Below are 11,159 nucleotides of genomic sequence, written 5' to 3'. Positions count from 1 at the left end.
CGGGCCTCGATCCCAGGACCCTGGGATCATGACCTGAGCCAAAGGCAGAGACTTTAACCCACTGAGCCACCCAGGCGCCCCTGCATTTTACTTTTAAAAAGATTTCATCTCAACTGCAATGCGAAGATTTCACCATTCCCCTTTCTCCTCTTATTGAGGACAAATAGAAGATGGTTTCAGCCATATTCTTTAACTCTCCTCCACACTGAAAGTTGCGGGAGACTCATACATTCAAGAGGCTTGGACATGACGTCTTCTCAAAGGTCTTTCGGAACTCTACAACCATATCCATGGGTTTGCCCTTTTTCTTCCCATGTTTACTTCCTCCCTCAAAGAGCTCTCATAGACTCATCAAGCATGATTTCTCCAATGGAAGTCATGCTTTTTAGGGGTCCGGTGATACCACTCTCTCCCATGGACTGCACAAGCCTGCCAGTACACAGGTAAATTAGCTTTGAAAGCAAGGAGCATTTCTACAATTCTAACTGGGAATTCACAAAAGTGAAGTGCCAGAATGAAAAGAATGTATGCATGTAAACCTCCCTACCCAGACATTGCTCCAAGCACCTTAGACATATGAACTCATGTACAGAAGCCAGGATTTGGACAGAGCAGTCCAAGGCCAGAGGCCAGGCTGGTAACCAGCAGGCCCTGCTGCCCCTCGGTAAATCCCAACCTGTGCCACTGAGTCTGGTCTTTCCCCACCCTCCTGTCCTCAGCCAGCATAATTCGGATCCCCAGGGAAGCGGCATAAAAGGAAGGCATTCTAGAGGGCCCTTTATTTCAGGATATAGCTTTTCTCTGGATGCTTCTCTGTTTCAAACTCCATAAGCTCCCCCAAAACAGCCAACACCCTGCTTCCTCTCGGGGTGGGGTGGGGGGTAGGGGGGCGGCTGCTCATCTCTCCAGAACCAGAGCAAAAAGCAGAGCGACCTCAGCTCTAGGGGCCGGTGGCCTCCTTCACACCAGAAAGCTCCAAATCCTGACCGAAAGCTCAGGCCTCTCCTGCAGGAGCCAGAGCCCCAGAAGCCCGGAGCTGCTTTCCTAAATGCTTTCCGCTCTTGTTACTGATGCCATCCACCCTGTTCCTAAGGTCAGAACAGGGGCTGTGGGGAACACATCACCCCCTTTTTACCCCGGTCCCTCCTCAGGGAGCTAGTTTGCATCTCCGAGAGGCTTTAGGCCGGTCCGATCTTCCCCAGGTCTGCCGGAAGGGGGAGGGACAGGGAGAGAGTCAAGATTGTCTGGATTAATGACAAGCCACAGATCAGGCCCAGGCCTCCACCTGGAAATCTCAAGCAAAGGATATTATTAAAGTCACAGGTTAAGGATCACTCACTCCACAGCTTCTCATTTAGAAGCCTACAGTGGCGTTCAGTGTAAACATTTCCCAAGAATGCTTTAAAACTGGGGGGAGGGTTTTATTAACCAACTTCATGGAGGGCCACTTCTCATTGTGGAAGGCTTTTAAACAGAGGAATGAAAGGGGCCTGGTAGGTGTTTTCCAGACACTTGTTTTTAAAACCTGCCACTCTGTCCTCGGGAAACGAAGTGCAGCTTCCCCGGTGCTCACTCCTGCTGCTGATTCTTCAACAGAAACAAAATCCCTGATAAGACCTGCTCCCCCGCAGCACCAAGAACCAGGCTGCTTCCTCCCAATCTTCATTTCGAGGGCCATTAGAATCACCAGGTGGGAACCGTGGAAAAAAGAAGGCAGGCCAAGAAGGGCCAAAAGGAAGAAAGGAAGAAAGACACTGAAACGCCTGCAAACCAGACCGGACTTGGGAAAAGCACAGGCCAATGGAAATGAGGCATGGGCTGATCTCGCGGGAAGGCCGGGTAAATTAGAGGCATGAGGTCCCGGCACTGACTGGGATACGTGGAGACGCCTGGAAAGCCTGAAACAAAGGGCAAGACGCCAGCCACCAAGGCCATATAGTGTATAGCATGCCGTGTATAAGAAATGTCCAGGACAGGCGACTCCCAGGGAGCTGGAGAGGAAAGCAGGGGGTGCAGGCCCTGCGGTTGGGGGTAGGGGGACAGGAAGTGACTTCTCTGCGGGGATAGGGTTTCCCTCCAGGTGGATAGAAAACGTTCTGGAATTAGCGGTGATGGCTGCACAACGCTGTACATGTACTTAATGCCACCGAAAACCTAAATTGCTCAAAGCGGTGAACATGGCCAGTCTTATGTTACCCGCCTTGTACCACACGGAAATGTTAAAAGATACTGGAAACTCCAGAGAAAACCTTCTTCAGCTCCTAAACCAAGAGCCATCCCTTCCTCACCTGAGTAAAATTACACATGCTGTAGACCCAAAGTAATAAAGAATGCTATTTTCCTAATAACAACACATGTACCCCAGTAAGCTCCCCATGCGCGCCACCCACTCAAGGACACTTCTCAAGGACACGTCACTTCCCCACACCTGTGCTCAGGTGGGTGGTGGTGTTATCATCAGCCTCGTTTCACAGGTGATGAAACCGGGGTGTAAGGAAGGTCAAGGAGGTGGCCCAGGGTCACAGAACAAATAAGGGAAAAGCCAAAGGCTGAACCTAGAGGGAGGGGGACCCGCTAGTTCACAGCCACAGGCATCCTCTCAATCCCTGCACGGCCTCCCAGTCCTGCGCTCGCTGCCGGAAGGGTTTCCGGGCTCCACCTCGCCAGCAGCACAGCGTTCTTTGGCTACTGAGCCTGAATCCTTTTCAGGGCCGTTTACTGAGTGGCCGCTTATGAACCGGGCTCTCGGAAACACACCCCCAGAAGGCACGCCTCGGAGCCGGACCGAAGCTTCGCAGGCGTACAGCGATTGTCACGTGGGCACACGTGAGAATTATTTCATTTCGTTTTCTTTAGTCCTGGAACGGCATGAGATAGGAGGGTTACCTGACCTCTATTAAGGAAAAGAAAAGCAAGCCTCACAAGGTCTGTGGCTGACCTTAAGCCATACACCCGGGCAGGAGCCTGGCTTCCACCCAGGGCCCCACTCTTGCCACCCGCCACTGAAGACCGGACAGCAGACCGGGAGGATAACCTACCCCAGGCGTTAAGGGGGTTTAGCATATAAATTATTGAAATTGATATGTAAATGTATGTGTATTATTTATATGTAAATAGATGCAAGCAATTACAAATGAAGCTAAGCACTTGACGGAGAGGAAAGTACTCTTCCCACACTTCAGGGGCACCTGTGGGGAACCCCAGAGGCAGCAATAAAAGGTTCATTTCCATTTCCTCCTCCCTACTTAAGAAAGAAGGGCTCTCTCGGCCCCTGGCCTGGCTCCCTCTGGTAAGAAATGCGGAAAAACAGCCACCGCTGTTAGAGCTCCCAGGTGCCAGGGCTCTCAGCCTGGCAGGACTGACTTTTGGGGCCAAATAATTCTTTGTTGTGGGGGCTGCCCTGGGCACTGGAGGGTCTTTAACAGCATCCCTAGCCTCTATCCGCCAGATGCTAGAAGCCACCGCCACCCCCAGTCTGACAACCAAGAATGTCTCCAGAGATCGCCACTGTCCAAAGGGGGGCCCCACCTGAAAACCAGTCTCTCGTGTCAAAGAGACGTGGTCCCAACAACTCTATGAGGCAAGCACTACACCCCCATTTTACAGGTGAGGAAACAAGTCCGTCTGGATGGAAGGGGGAGCTCATTCCTGGTGAAGGGCAGTCGTGGCTCCCAACACGAGTCAGAGAAACCCCAACGTGCTCCCCCGCTCCCTTGCTGTGGAGGCAGAATGAGGACACAAGGGACAGAACCACTTTCTACGGCTGTGGCCTTAGCAAACTAGACGGAGGACCTGGAGCCTTCTGGTATGTGGTGCTCAGCCCCAAAGAAAATGTGGTCTGCTGGCTCTCCGATAAGAGCCGTCCCAGCAATGTCTCAGTCTGAAGGGCCTCCTTCCTCACAAAGCACCGTGGGCACTGCCAATAGTAACTGCTGTTCCCACAAACATGAGATCATGGCCCTGGAACACAAATTCCATTTTTTTTTTAAAGATTTTATTTATTTATTTGACAGACAGAGATTACAAGGAGGCAGAGAGGCAGGCAGAGAGAGAGGGGGGAAGCAGGCTCCCCGCTGAGCAGAGAGCCTGATGCGGGACTCGATCCCAAGGACCCTGGGATCATGACCTGAGCTGAATGAAGGCAGAGGCTTTAACCCACTGAGCCACCCAGGTGCCCCCAAATTCCATTTTTTAAATGTGCTTTTTTTCAGGAATTCTGATTACTTTTATGAAACACTCCCCTGTGCTCCCTCTTGTTTTTTGTTGTTTGTTTTTTGTTTTCTGTTTAGAAATCACTGCAGGGGTGCCTGGGTGGCTCAGAGCTTAAGCCTCTGCCTTCAGCTCTGTCATGATCTCAGAGTCCTGGGATCCAGCCCCACATCGGGCTCTCTGCTCAGCAGGGAGCCTGCTTCCCCCTCTCTCTCTCTGCCTGCGTCTGCCTACTTGTGATCTCTGTCAAATAAATAAACAAATAATCTTTTTTTTTTAAGATTTTATTTATTTATTTGACAGAGAGAGAACACAAGTAGGCAGAGAGGCAGGCAGAGAGAGAGGAGGAAGCAGGCTCCCTGCTGAGCAGAGAGCCCGATGTGGGACTCAATCCCAGGACCCTGAGATCATGACCTGAGCCAAAGGCAGCGGCTTAACCCACTGAGCCATCCAGGCGCCCAACAAATAATCTTTAAAAAAAAAAAAAAAAAAAAAAAAAAAAAAAAATCACCGCAGCTGCTAGAGAGAAGAAATACAGGGACATCTTTGTGTTCCCAAAGGCCACTGCCTTCCATCCTTCCGTCCACAAAACCTCGCCAAGCACCTCTTTTCTGCTAGACACAAGAATACCCAGTCAGTGGTGAGATCCCTCCTCTTCATATGTCTGCTTGCAGGTTTGTGGGAAGTGGAACACGTACACAGAGGGCACCGATGGTATTCTAATTGTGAGATAAAGGCATATACAAGCGGGCTTTTTTGGTCAAAGAAATGAAGGAACCAACGCAGCAGCAACCAGAGCTCTGGGTCTAGGGAGACCACCTGCGCCATTAAGAACACAGCTCAGGGCCAGACGAGTCTGAACCCCGGGGCCCACCACTCTGTAGTGACACAACTTGAATGACTTGCCCGATATCTCATGGCCTTGTTTCCCTCACCTGTAAAATGGGTTTATGGGAGTACCTGGTCCCTAGAGTTGCTATATTAGAAGTCTCCCAGACAGAGCTGGAAGTAAGTTTTCTAGGAGGATCTGCTATAATTATGAGAATTACTGATCTCGGACAAGTCTCTGGGGAAGTCCAGAGGTGACCCCCCCACCTCCTCTCTTCTGTACACCACCCAGCTGCCTCACACCCAAGAAGTTAGCCTCACTGTAGGGACCCCGTGCCGTGGGTCCAGAGCAGGCCAGACACCAGGCCAGCAGGCTTTAATCCCCGCCCCACTCCCCATTTCCCCTCTTTCTTCTCCTTCCCTCTGCCCTCACCATCCCTCACCCCCCAAATTCACAGGTGGCCCAGGGTGGCAAGGCTGAGCCAGTCTCCCTGCATCTGGAACAAAGGGGCTCAATCCCCACACCAAAAACTCACAGGAGAAGAAATCTTAAATTTGGTAAAATCTACCCTGCAGTCTCTTGCCAACTACCCCTATCTCTCCCTCCATTCTTTTTTTATCAGTTCCTCTCCAACGCCTAAAGCTTCCACTGTAATCACACTCTCAGTCACTTTTCAGGTTTTTGATATTAGATTAGGGCAAGGAGAGAGGCTCATCAACTTTTCAGCTGCTGCTGTGTAATTCTAAGTCACTGTTTTTAAGAAGGAGGATAAAAATCCCCTAGGCAAAAATCTTTTTTTTTTTAAAGTGACCAATACAGCTACAGTGAAGTTCAAAGATATATATATTAATTCATAGGTTATACAGAACGTCTTCATGGCTTTGATAACTGGGCCATTTCTTTTTCCTTTCAAATGAAGTCCAAAGAGGCCAACTGTTGAGAGTCTGAAATCCCCAAACTCCCACTTAGTACCCCACTCCAGACCTCACCAGGTTCTTGACCCAGAAAATGGGACTAACAATACTGATGTCACAGGATCCCCCCAGGAGTGAGTCCTGGCCACAGTAGGTCCTCTCTCCAGTATGGGCCATAGATTTGCAAGGGAAAGCAAGAAGGCCTGTTTCAAATGCGATAAAATGCAAGGAGAGAGAGCCAGGGACAGTCAGAGGTTAAAAACCAAGAAAATTCCTGAAGCCAAAACTAGAAAATCTTGGTCACCTTGCCTCAGTCCTCTGTGATTAAGGCCAAATAAACAACAGTGAAATATTATTAATAATAGAGGGGCTTTATACTTCTTAAAAAAAAAAAAAGCTACATAGTAACAACCTGAACCATTGTGTACTCTACCTAGTGCAAGCAGAAATGATACCACGTGACTGGGTGGCAGGGAATAAACCTGTCCCTATAAACAAAAAGTCTGCCAGAAATTGTCTATGTTCATGACAAATGTCCTGCGCTCTAATCCCTAACATACTAATTCCATGATGACCCTGTACTGAGTCCCCTGCAAATGTTCCCTGGAGCCAATCCTTCTCAGATTGAAATACTGAGCTACAACCCACCATAGCAATGAACACACACTCATAACCTTGTTTTAAACTCATCTTTACTAATTATAGCCCCACAGGGCCTCGAAGCCCTTACTACCTGTAATTTTAGGAGCTTGAGGTAATTGCTATGCAGCAAAGGTTTGTTTTTGTCGAAAGCACCACATAAATAAGAACTGAACGTGCACAGCTTTATCTTGTTCCAGAATGTTCAACACTGGATTTTGCTTTTAATTTCTTACACCACAGCCAAGTAGCTACAGAAACTCAGAGGTTTGCAGAGTCTGCAGAAATGCGGGCCTCTCTCTCATCTAGGATGTGGGATCCATTCAGTCTTTCTGAACAGCCTAATCTATGCTCTCCATTAAGAAGCAAAACATATCACCTGGTTAAAGGGAAATGATAAATCAATCCCAACCTTAGAGGACTGGATGTTAGAAAAACAGGGTACAAAAAACACACTTTCTTAATCAGCTCTGCTTTAGTACACAGAGCAGCAGAAACCACGGAAGGCTCTCGAACCTCCACTCTGCTACTTCCTTGCAGCGCTGTGAGCTACCACAGGACCCAGGACCTCGCTGGGCCTCGGCTTCCTCACCTGTAAGGTGAAGCCACTGTCGCCTGCCTCTGGAGTAGGTACAGATTCGGAGCTACGGAAGACAAGAGCTGGGCACAGGACCCGGAGCTCAGAAGGGGGTCAACAAACAAAAGGTAACACCTCTTATAACCCCGGGGTTATTAGCCCAATGGGTCAGCTATTTGGAAACCACCATCTGGAGCGGAAAAACAGTGTGAAGTCCAGTTCTCAGTCCAAAGAAATGTGAACTAAAGTGACAAAAGAATGATAAAGAATGAGTGTCTCTCCCAGGGTATATTGGCTCAGGGGACAGAGGGAGGGCAGTGCCTGACAGAGGAAGGTAAACGCAGGCTGGAATCTGGGCATCGGGCTGCAAACTCCCATAAGCTTCCCAGACATGAAAGCCGGTCAGCTGTGGTGATATTCCCGTCACATCCCTTTTTTCTTTTCTTTTCCATTGTCAGAGTCTTCATGCTGTAACTTGTTTCTTGATAACACCAATGTCATGTGACAAAATAAAGTAAGCACTTGGTCATTCAGGGAAAATTACCCAATTTTCAGTTCCCTTGAACTTTGTTTTTCACTGCTGATGCCAACCTCTCAGCCATTGCACTGCCCAGATCAGAGAGAGCAAAGAAAGGAAAGGCACAGAATCAGCTGTTGTTTTTTAAAGGTCGATGGCATCTCTTAGATAAGTGGGTTTCAGGGGGAAAGGCAGTTAAGGAGGCCATTACATTTCTTTAACCACTCTGCACCCCCAATGTACAAGCAAGTTAACTGTCCCTACTTAAAGAAAGAAAAAAAAAGAGGAAACCAATAGGGTAGTCTGCTTGTAACACCAATCAAAAATCACTCTTCTGAGGGTCATATACCCTTCCTCCAAATGAAGAAGCCCCTTGCTAACTTTCTTCTTGTTTTCCTTTACTTATTTCCAATCACTTTAGAATATCAGAGTTGCAAGCCCTAAGTGAGAAATATTTCAGTAAAATTTGTTTGGAGCCACAGATACTTTTTTTTTTTTTTTTTTTGCCAGATGCACTATTATATTCAGTGTATCCGCTGCTGTTCAAGGGCAACTTTTCAGACACCAAGAATTCAACAGCATCCTCAAATAAACATTTTCCCCCAAAATGGCGACAAGATTAGAAAGGTTATAAGCCACACGATACCATGCAATACCACAATAAGGCAGGCTTCATTTTGTTGGCCTGGTCCAAGGAGGGGAAAAAAAAAATCAAAAGTAGGAAAACACTTTCCATATGGTCTTGTTCCCCAAAGGTTGAGGATTCAGGTCAGGGGCCACCCTGTGAGACCATGCACTCCACATAACCTCCATTCTCAAGCCAAGACAATTAAGACCGCTCCCACAGCGGCCCCATTTCCAGCAATTGAACACAGTGATAGGAGCAGGGTATGCAAGCAGAAGGTGGGAAAAAGAAAATCCAACTGGCAGAACCACACAATTTTTTTTCCAAAAGTGAATGGTTCTTTTGATTCATGGGAGGGGCTAGAAATGAACTAAAACGTTTCTCCACCTCTGGAGAGCTTTCTCTTAAAAGTCACCCCGCTCCTAAGAAAAATGCCAATTAGAGCTCCAGTCAACACCTAAAAATAAATAAATAAATAAATAAATAAATAAATAAAAGCCACCAGTTTGTGGCCAGGTAGCAACATCTGGGTGGGAATCTAATAAAAACATCATACTTGGATACAAGAGAAAATTAACCAAGATCCAAGCAGACTGTCACAATAGCACAGACACTGACAACACACTTTCTTAATAAAATATATACGATCAAATTCAGTCAATACAGATACCCATGTTCAATTTTTCCTTTGTCCTATTTCCCTGTCATTTTTAAGATCATCCAAAACATGGCTAAGGACTCACCTCAGCTGTGCATTACTACTGTAAGGCACCAATTCCGTAATTCAGATATTACTCTATCAATAAGAAATATACACTATGTTACAACCACTGTGTGATTAAACACAACGGGAATAAACTTAAGTCACAAATGCTGGCACATTAACACAAATTCAGCGTTAAGGATCTTGTTAGCTTGCTTTCTTGAAGAACAAAACCTCACATCACAGGCAAAATCATTATCTGTGGCAGAGGGTCTCCAAAAGTTCACAAATCCCTTAAGTACTGTCTTTTTAATCTGAAACCTTTTCCCCCTAGAAGAGTCACACTTTGTTTTGCCTGAGCAGGACAACCCTGTATTATAACCTTGATCCTGCAAGGACTTTGTGGCTTTAATTCCTACACTTCCCACCTCCAGGACAGAAAGTGCCCAGGCAATATTTACTGTAAACAGAAAGGCAGCAAGAAAGCATACTCCAGAAAAAGGCACCATCTGCAGTCTAAGGTTGGCAAGCACCCACCAACAGGCTCTCCAGGTGGAGAGGTGGCCCACAGCAGGCAGTCAAAAGTGCCTGAGATGAGCTGTTAGCACCGATCGTCCCCAATACAAAAAGTGGCTGTGAGAGCAAGCGCCAAAGCCAGGAGGTTCTCTGATGGGGCTGCACCTAAGAATCACCTAGCTTCTTGATCCCATAATCCAGACTGCCCCACCTCCCACCCGACCCTCGGAATGAGATCTCTAGAGATGGGATCTAGACATCAGTATTTAAAAAAAAAAAAAAAAAAGAAAGAAAGAAAGAAAAAGAAAAAGAAAGAAAGCAAGGGAAAAAAAAGAACAACTCCCTAGATGTGCGGCCAAGTTTGAGAACCAGTGCCCCAAAAGAATTCTCAATGTGTTTTGAACAGCGCTGGAAAGGCACTGCTTCCTTGGGGTGGAAGGGGTCCGCACACAGTAAACACACAAAGTTTTTAAAAAATCCTGTGTAACTCCAACATGATAGCCAAGCACCTGTCTAGAGGCCAAGGAGTGATGCAACTTGGAAAAGTCCCTTGGAAAGCAAGGCTCTGTGCTCTGAGAGAGGCGGGGGCTTTTAGGGAAGACCTGCCTGGCCGGGGACCGCCGGGGAGGGAGCCGCGGCCACAAGCCCTTTCTCCGCAAGGGGCTGTCTGCACCAGCACGCCGAGAAATTAAGTAACACTGGATGGGACAGGGGCTGAGGTGCTCCGGGTGGGACCTTGGCTTCCTCGCAGCTGTCACAGGAACCCGGGGATCGAGGCAAGGCGCAAAGGCTGCCAATCCCTCTTCTCTGCAAGGAGGTGGGTCCTGGAGGCCCAGCCCCAGCCCCGACGCCGCTCCGCCGGAGTCCGCACCATCTGTTGGGCCGGGCGGCGGGCGGGAGCCGCGAGCGCACCTTCCAGCCCCGGCACCCGCGCGCCTGGCGGCGGGCGCGGTACCGTCCCGAGCCCGCAGGGCGGACGCGCCCCCGCGCACCTGGCGGAGCCCCAGCCCCTCCGGTCCCGCCGCCGCCTCGGAGTCACATCGGCCCCCGGCCCAGCGCCCGAGGCCGCCTCACTCACCGCCGCCGCAGCCGCCGCCGCCCAGGTCGCGCTCCCGCCACAGCCAGCAGAACCCGGCCCGAGCGCAGGGGCCGCGGCGCCGCCAGGAGGCCGGCCGAGCCCGGCCCGCCCCGCCCTCCGGGGAGGAGGGGCAGGGGGCCGCGCGGGGGCGAGAGCAGCCCGGCGGCCGCGGGACCCAAGCCCCCTTGCTCCCCAGCCTCCGCCTCGCGCGCCGCCCGCTCCGCTCCGCACCCCGACTGGGGCTGGGCCGCGCGCGCCGCCCCGCGCCCGCACCTCTCCCCACCGCAGCGCACCGCACGCCTCACGCCCCTCTCCAGCGACGCTTTGTCTTCCCCCTGCCCCGGATCGGAATGCCCTCCCACCTCCCCTCCGCCATCGCTGGGTGTCTTTCTCTTGCAAGCCTCCAACTTTCCAAATTCCCGGACATCCCCGCCTCTCCCCCCGGCCCGCCCCCGCGGCCCCTGAGCCCAGTTTTCGCTTTACCCCTCCCTGCAGCCCTTTTAACCCCAACTGGGCAGAAACTTTTCTTCCACCGCAATCGACAAATATTTA

At 49.9% G+C, this 11,159-nt stretch overlaps 1 protein-coding gene across 1 annotated transcript in view; it reads right to left on the bottom strand.

Moving 5' to 3' along the window:
* CGNL1 (cingulin like 1) overlaps window positions 1-10,682 on the bottom strand; it is a 162,055-nt gene extending 151,373 nt beyond the window's left edge. Inside the window, exon 1 of the mRNA XM_059372005.1 lies at window positions 10,608-10,682. The gene's annotated coding sequence lies outside the window, so the exon portion shown is untranslated. The remainder of the gene's footprint in view (window positions 1-10,607) is intronic.
* Window positions 10,683-11,159: the final 477 nt, after the last annotated feature.

Source organism: Mustela nigripes, chromosome 13 (genome assembly GCF_022355385.1).
Source record: "Mustela nigripes isolate SB6536 chromosome 13, MUSNIG.SB6536, whole genome shotgun sequence".
Classification (NCBI taxonomy): Eukaryota; Metazoa; Chordata; class Mammalia; order Carnivora; family Mustelidae; genus Mustela; species Mustela nigripes.
The sequence above is the reverse complement of the archived record's forward strand: the minus strand, read 5'-3'. Positions and strand labels throughout refer to the sequence as shown.